The sequence below is a fragment of the Saimiri boliviensis genome, chromosome 8 (assembly GCF_048565385.1).
Source record: "Saimiri boliviensis isolate mSaiBol1 chromosome 8, mSaiBol1.pri, whole genome shotgun sequence".
Taxonomy (NCBI): domain Eukaryota; kingdom Metazoa; phylum Chordata; class Mammalia; order Primates; family Cebidae; genus Saimiri; species Saimiri boliviensis.
This window is the reverse complement of record NC_133456.1, coordinates 95,766,391-95,774,668: the sequence shown is the minus strand read 5'-3', so window position 1 is coordinate 95,774,668 and position 8,278 is coordinate 95,766,391.

Here is an 8,278-nt window from a genome sequence, read left to right as displayed (position 1 = left end):
TGAAATTGCGTCACTGCTCTCCAGCCTGGGTGACAGAGCGAAATTCTGTCTAATTGGGGGGGGGGGGGGGGGGGAAAGAAGAAAGAAGGAAAGAAGAAGCAAACACTAATCCTTCACACAGTGTCCAAAAAATAGTCAAGGAGGCAACATGTCCACATTCATTGTATGAGGCCAGTGTTAACCCTGATATGAAAAACAGACAAAAAAGTATATATCAATATCTCTTATGAATATATGTGCAATAATCCTCAAAAATACTAGAAAATCAAATCCAGCAGCATATGAAAAGGATTGTAAACCATGATCAAGTTTGATAAATCCCAGAAATAAAAACTTGGTTCAACACGGGAAAATCAATCAATGTTACATATCGTATTAATAGAATAAAAGGAGGAGGGAAGTGTTTGACCAAATCCAGCACTCTTGTCATGATAAAAAAAAAAAAACTCAACAGGCCGGGCGTGGTGGCTCAAGCCTGTAATCCCAGCACTTTGGGAGGCCGAGGCGGGTGGATCACGAGGTTGAGAGATCGAGACCATCCTGGTCAACGTGGTGAAACCCCATCTCTGCTAAAAAAAAAATACAAAAAATTAGCTGGGCATGGTGGCGCGTGCCTGTAATCCCAGCTACTCAGGAGGCTGAGGCAGGAGAATTGCCTGAACCCAGGAGGCGGAGGTTGCGGTGAGCCGAGATCGCGCCATCGCACTCCAGCCTGGGTAACAAGAGCGAAACTCCGTCTCAAAAAAAAAAAACCCAACAACAAATTAAGAATAGAAAGGAACTTGCTAAAACTGATAAAAGACATCTATGAAGAACCTGCAGTTCACATCACACTTAATGGTGAAAGAGTGATGCTTTCCTCTAAGTCAGAAACATGAGAATGAATGATATTTGCTCTCACCATCTCTCAGCATTGTACTGGTAGTTCTATCCAGAGGAATTGGGCAAGAAAAACATATACAAAGCATCCAGGTTGGAAAGAAGGAAACAAATTTGTGTCTATTCACCTATGATGTGATTTGTATTTTTAAAATCGCAAGGTATTTACATAAATTTATTAGAGCAAATCAATGAGTTCAGCGAGGTTGCAGAATACAGGATCATATTTAAAAATTAACTGTATTTCTAGGCTGGGCACAAGTGGATCATGCCTGTAATCCCAGAACTTTGGAAGACTGAGGCTGGTGGATCACTTGAACCCAGGAGTTCAAGACCAACCTGGGCAACATGGTGAAAGTCTGTCCCTACAATAATAATAATAATAATAATAATAATAATAATAATTAGGCCGGGCGCGGTGGCTCATGCCTGTAATCCCAGCACTTTGGGAGGCCGAGGCGGGTGGACCACGAGGTCAAGAGATCGAGACCATCCTAGTCAACATGGTGAAACCCCGTCTCTACTAAAAGTACAAAAAAAAAAAAAAAAAAAAGTAGCTGGGCATGGTGGCACATGCCTGTAATCCCAGCTACTCCGGAGGCTGAGGCAGGAGAATTGCCTGAACCCAGGAGGCGGAGGTTGCGGTGAGCCGAGATCGCGCCATCGCACTCCAGCCTGGGTAACAAGGGCAAAACTCCGTCTCAAAAAAAAAAATAAATAATAATAATAATAATTAGCTAGTTGTGGTGGTGTGTCCTTGTAGTCCCAGCTACTCAGGAGGTTGAGGTAAGAGAATTGCTTGAGGTGGGGAGGTGGAGGTTGCAGTGAGCCAAAATCAAGCCACTGCACTCCATACTGAGTGACAGAATGAGCTCCTGTCTCAAAAAAACAAAAAGCAAAAAGCAATTTTATTTCTATATACTAGGATTGAATAATCTAAAAATGAAATTATGAAAATAGTTACTTTTTTAATAGCATCAAAAAGATAAAAATACTCAGGAGAAAATTTAACAAAAGAGTTCTACACCGAAAAGTGATAAAATACTGCTGAATGAAATAAAAGAAGATGTAAATAAAAGTGGAAATACAAGTCAGGTGCCGTGGCAATCCCAGCACTTTGGGAGGCTAAGGCAGGCAGATCACAAGGTCAGGAGTTTGAGACCAGCCTGGCCAATGCGGTGAAACCCTGTTTCTACTAAAAATATAAAAATTAGGGCCAGGCGCGGTGGCTCACGCCTGTAATCCCAGCACTTTGGGAAGCTGAGGCGGGTGGATCACGAGGTCAAGAGATCGAGACCATCCTGGTCAACATGGTGAAGCCCTGTCTCTACTAAAAAAATACAAAAATTAGCTGGGCATGGTGGCGCACGCCTGTAGTCTCAGCTACTAGGGAGGCTGAGGCAGGAGAATTGCTTGAACCCAGGAGGCGGAGGTTGTGGTGAGCCGAGATCGCGTGATTGCACTCCAGCCTGGGTAACAAGAGCGAAACTCGGTCTCAAAAACAAAAACAACAACAACAAAAAAAAAAAAAAAAAAAAAAAATTAGCTAGATGTGGTGGCGCACACCTGTGGTCCCAGCTACTTGGGAGGCTGCGGCAGAATCACCTGAACCCAGGAGGCGGAGGTTGTAGTGAGCCAAGATTGTGCCACTGCACTCTAACCTGGTGATAAAGCGAGACTCTGTCTCAAAAAAAAAAAGGAGGGGGGAATACATCCCACATTCATGGACCACAAGACAACATTGTAAAGGTGGCAGCAACACTCCCCAAGTTGACCTACAAATTGATGTAATCACGTACAAGAGATATTTAATAAGATTAGCAAACTACCAACGCTTTTTGCAGAAATTAACATGCCAGTCCTAAAGTTCATATGGAAATGCAGGGGACCCAGAACAGCCAAAACAATCTTGAAAAGCCAAATTGGAGTACTCACACTTAATGACTTCAAAACTTACTCTAAAGCTACACTAATCAAGATAGTATGGGCCAGGCGTGGTGGCTCACGCCTGTAATCCACGAACTTTGGAGGCTAAGGCAGGAGGATCACCTGAGGTCGGGAGTTCAAGACCAGCCTGACCAACATGGTGAAACCCCATCTATTAACACACACGAAAAAAATAGTATGACACTGACACTAGGCTGAACCTATAGATTAATGGAATGAAATTGAGAGCTCAGAAATAAATACTTACACTTCTGTTCCATTCATTTTCACCAAGGTTGCTAAAACAAATCACTGGGGAAAGAATAGTCTTTTCAGTAAATGATGCTGAGACAACTGAATAGCCACATACAAATGAATAAATTTGGACCTCCACATCACACCATATATAAAAATTAACTCAAAATAAATCAGAGACACAAATATAAGGGCTAAAACTATAAAACTCTCAGAAGAAAGCATAGGCATAAACCATTGTTCTCTCAACTATGCAATAGTTTCTTAGATATGACACCAAAAGCACAAATGACAAGATAAAAAAATACACTTTGAACTTAATTGAAATTAAAACCTTTTGTGCTCCAAAGGATATCATTAGCAAAGTGAAGGCTGGGAGCAGTGGCTGACGCCTCTAGTCCCAGCACTTTGGGAAGCCAAGGCGGGTGAATCACCTGAGGTTAGGAGTTCAAAATCAGCCTGGCTAACATGGTAAAACCCCATTTCTACTAAAAATAAAAAAATTAGCTGGGCATGCTGGTGGGTGCCTGTAATCCCAGCCATTCGGGAGGCTGAGGTAGGAGAATCACTTGAACCTGGGAGGCGGAGGCTGCGGTGAGCTGAGATCAAACCATTGCACTCCAGCCTGGGGGACAGAGCAAAATTCCATCTCAAAAACAACAACAACAGCAAACAGCGTGAAAAGAACATCTACAGAATGGGTGCAAATACTTCAACTCACAGATGTGATAGGAGAGTTGTATCCAAAATATATAAAAGGCCAGGTGTGGTGGCTCAGGCCTGTAATCCCAGCACTTTGGGAGGCTGAGGGAGGGGTGAATCACTTGAGACCAGGAGTTTGAGACCACCCTGGCCAACATGGTGAAACTCAGTCTCTACTAAAAATACAAAAAAAAAAAAAAAAATTAGCCTGGCATGGTGGCACACGTCTGTAATCCCAGCTACTTGGAAAGCAAAGGTGGGAGGATTGCTCTAACCTGGGAGGCGGAGGTTTGAGTGAGCCCAGATTGTGACATTGAACTCCAGCCTGGGTAACAGAGCTAGGTTCCATATCAAAAAACAAAAAACAGGCTGGGTGAGGTGACTCACGCCTGTAATCCCAGCACTTTTGGAGGTAGAGGTGGATGACCTTGTGGTCAGGAGTTCACGATCAACCTGGCCAACGTAATGAAATCCCCTCTATACTAAAAATATAAAAACAAATTAGCTGGGCATAGTGGCAGGCGCCTGTAGTCCCAGGTACTTGGGAGGCTGAGGCAGGAGAATTGCTTGAATCTGGAAGGCGGAGGTTGCAGTGAGCTGAGATCGTGCCACTGCACTCCAGCCTGAGTGACCCAGCGAGACTCTGTCTCATAACAAAAGCAAACAAAAACACAAACAAAAAAACAAAATATATAAAGAACTTTACAAATAATCAATAAAAAGACAACCCAATGGAAAATACCCAAAGGATTTGAATAGATAACTTTCTAAAGAAGATATACAACTGGCCAAGCAACACATGAAAAGATACTGAACATATTAATGATTAGGGCAATGCACATCAAAGCTACAGTGAGATACAACTTCATACCCACTATGATGGCTATATTCAAAATGACAATAACAAGTACTGGCCAACATGTGGAGGAGATTGTGTAAATGCACATACACACACACACAAAAAAAAAAATGTGGAGGAGAGAGTGTTGGCAAGGTAATCAGACACTGCCAAGTAAGAATTTCTGTGATGATGGAAATTTTCTGTAAATCTGTATCACATTGCCTATACGGTGACTGCTAGCCATATGAGTACGTCCTGAAATGAGCAACTGAAAGTTCAAGTATGAATAGGACTTTTTGTTTTTTGTTTTTGAGACGGAGTTTCGCTCTTGTTACCCAGGCTGGAGTGCAATGGCGTGATCTCAGCTCACCGCAACCTCCGCCTCCTGGGTTCAGGCAATTCTCCTGCCTCAGCCTCCTGAGTAGCTGGGATTACAGGCACGCGCCACCATGCCCAGCTAATTTTTTGTATTTTTAGTAGAGACGGGGTTTCACCATGTTGACCAGGATGGTCTCGATCTCTCGACCTCGTGATCCACCCGCCTCGGCCTCCCAAAGTGCTGGGATTACAGGCTTGAGCCACCGCGCCCGGCCAGGACTTTTAATTTTATTTAATTTCAATTAAAATAGTTGCATGTGGGCTGGGCACGGTGGCTCACACCTGTAATCTCAGCACTTGGGGAGGCTAAGGCAGGTGGATCACCTCAGCCAGGAGTTCGAGACCAGCCTGACCAATATGGTGAAATCCTGTCCCTACTGAAAATGCAAAAATATGTCAGGCATGGTGACACCTGTAATCCCAGCTACTCAGGAGGCTGAGGCAGGAAAATCCTTGAACCTGGGAGGCAGAGGTTGCAGTGTGCTGAGATCGCACCACTGCCCTTCAGCCTGGGCCACAGAAGGAAACCCTATCTCAAAATAAATAAATAAATAATAAAATAAAACAGTTGCATGTGGCTAGTAATCACAATATTGGCACAATATTTTGGACCATTATAATATACAGCTTTACCAAATGAATACTAACCCTTTCTCTCTCATATGTAGTGAGGTAAAAACTTACAAACTACGTTTCAGACACGCACACAAAAATTGTATTATTTATAACATCGTGTTCTCAAGGCCCCATCCAACTGAGAGTGCAAAAAAAAAAAAAAAAAAAAAAAAATTCTTGTATTGCCAGGGAAAAGCAAATCAGCCTTCTGCTGTTTAAGCACAGTCATTTTCAGTCCATACCAGTTCCTTTTGTTAGAAAATCAATCTATTCCTAGGCTTCTACCAAGATGCCTTTCTACTCTGAAAATGCATCCCCTCTCAATCCTTCTTAGCAAATGGCATTGGTTGAGAGGAAATTCATGTATCATCGAAGCAGGAGCTAAGCACTGTGGCTCATGCTTATAATCCTCACACCTTGGGAGGCTGAAGTGGGAGGATTCTTTGAGCCCAGGAGTTCAAGACCAATCTGGCCAACATAGCAACACCTCATCTCTACAAAATTAATTTTTGGAGATGGAGTCTCACTGTGTCGCTCAGGCTCCTGTGCAGTGGTGCAGTCGCAGCCCACTGCAACCTCCGCCTCCTGGTTTCAAGCGATTCTCCTGTGTCAGCCTCCCTAGCAGCTGGGATTATAGGCGCACTCCACCATGCCCAGTTAATTTTTGTATTTTTAGTAAAGATGGGGTTTCACGATTTTTGCCTGATTGATCTCAAACTAACAACCTCAGGTGATCTACCCGCTTTGGCTTCTCAAAGTGCTGGGATTACAAGCCTGAGCGACCATGCCTGGTCTGCAAATTTTTTTTTTTTTTTTTTTTTTTTTGAGACGGAGTTTCGCTCTTGTTACCCAGGCTGGAGTGCAATGGCGTGATCTCGGCTCACCGCAACCTCCGCCTCCTGGGTTCAGGCAATTCTCCTGCCTCAGCCTCCTGACTAGCTGGGATTACAGGCACGTGCCACCATGCCCAGCTAATTTTTTGTATTTTTAGTAGAGACGGGGTTTCACCATGTTGACCAGGATGGTCTCGATCTCTTGACCTTGTGATCCACCCGCCTCGGCCTCCCGAAGTGCTGGGATTACAGGCTTGAGCCACCGCGCCCGGCCTGCAAATTTTTTTTTTAAAGTCAGGTGGATGTGGTAGCTCATGCCTGTAGTTCCAGCTACGTGGGAGGCTGAGGCGAAAGGATCAAAGGATCACTTGAGTCCAGGAGTTTGACGCTACAGTGAGCTATGATGGCGCCACTGCACTCCAGCCTGGACAGCAGAACGAGACCCTGTCTCAGAAAAAAAAAAAAAAAAAAAAAGAACAGGGTATTATAGACATTGCAATGTGACTTGGCTGTTCTGGCCTGGACGTCAGTACTGGAGGTCACAGATACGTAGCTTGTCCCACATGACTGCTTTAGGGACTCTATCAACATCAGCTGCTAAATTCTAAGCTTCCTTTTCCTGCCCTGGTCTCCAGTTGTAAGGTCTCTCTCTCTGTAACAGGCAGCTTTTATATTCTGACCCCAGGTTTTCTTTGGAATTTCAGTTCTCTTAGCATTTCCATATGCCCCCCAGAGGCTTGTGCAAACTTCTGATGTTTTACAAAGATCTGCAGTTATTAGGGAATGCAGGCACTATCTTGGACCCATTTGCCTAGAAACCTCAACCATTTCAAAACTATCACTTGGATGCAGTCATGTATCTCTTGCCTTTACTGAATGGAGAGTGTTTTCAAAAGGGCTTTTGATTTCTTGGATGATGCACTGAGAAGTCAGGAGAAAGCACCCCTAAACTGAAAGCATCCCAAAAACTTCTTTGGATGTTTCTTCCCAGAGTGTGAACCTAAACCTTTTTCCCTTTTCTCCTTCCTTCCTTCCTTCCTTCCTTCCTTCCTTCCCTCTCTCTCTTTCTCTCTGTCTCTTTCTCTTTTTCTCTCTCTGTCTGTCTCTCTCTTTCTCTCTTTCACTCTTTCTTTCTTTCCTGAGTTTTAGCTCTTGTTGCCCAGGCTGTAGGGCAGTGGCTCCATCTCTGCTCACTGCAATCTCCGCCTCCTGGGTTCAAGTGATTCTCCTGCCTCAGCCTCTTGAGTAGCTGGGATTACAGGAGTCTGCCGCCACACCCAGCTAATTTTTTTGTATTTTTAGTAGAGATAGGGTTTCACCAAGTTGGCCAGGCTGGTCCTGACCTCAGGTGATCCGCCCACCTCGGCCTCCGAAAGTACTGCGATTACAGGTGTGAGCCACTGGGCTTTCCCACCTTTCTTGCTTTTCTTTCCCCTCCTTCCCTGAGTCTTGAGCTAATTCATTTTCAAGACTTGGGTCTTCTCTATACACTGACTTTATAATAAAACTCAACTTCCCAACATCTAAGCCCTGCTTTTGATATATGAAAGGATGCTTTAAAAATTCTGAAATCCTGGCCGGGCGCGGTGCCTCATGCCTGTAATCCCAGCACCTTGGGAGGCCGAGGCGGGTGGACCACGAGGTCAAGAGATCGAGACCATCCTAGTCAACATGGTGAAAACCCGTCTCTACTAAAAATACAAAAAAAAAAAAAAAAAAAAAAATGTAATCCCAGCACTTTGGGAGGCCGAGACGGGTGGATCACGAGGTCGAGAGATCGATACCATCCTGGTCAACATGGTGAAACCCCGTCTCTACTAAAAATACAAAAAACTAGCTGGGCGTGGTG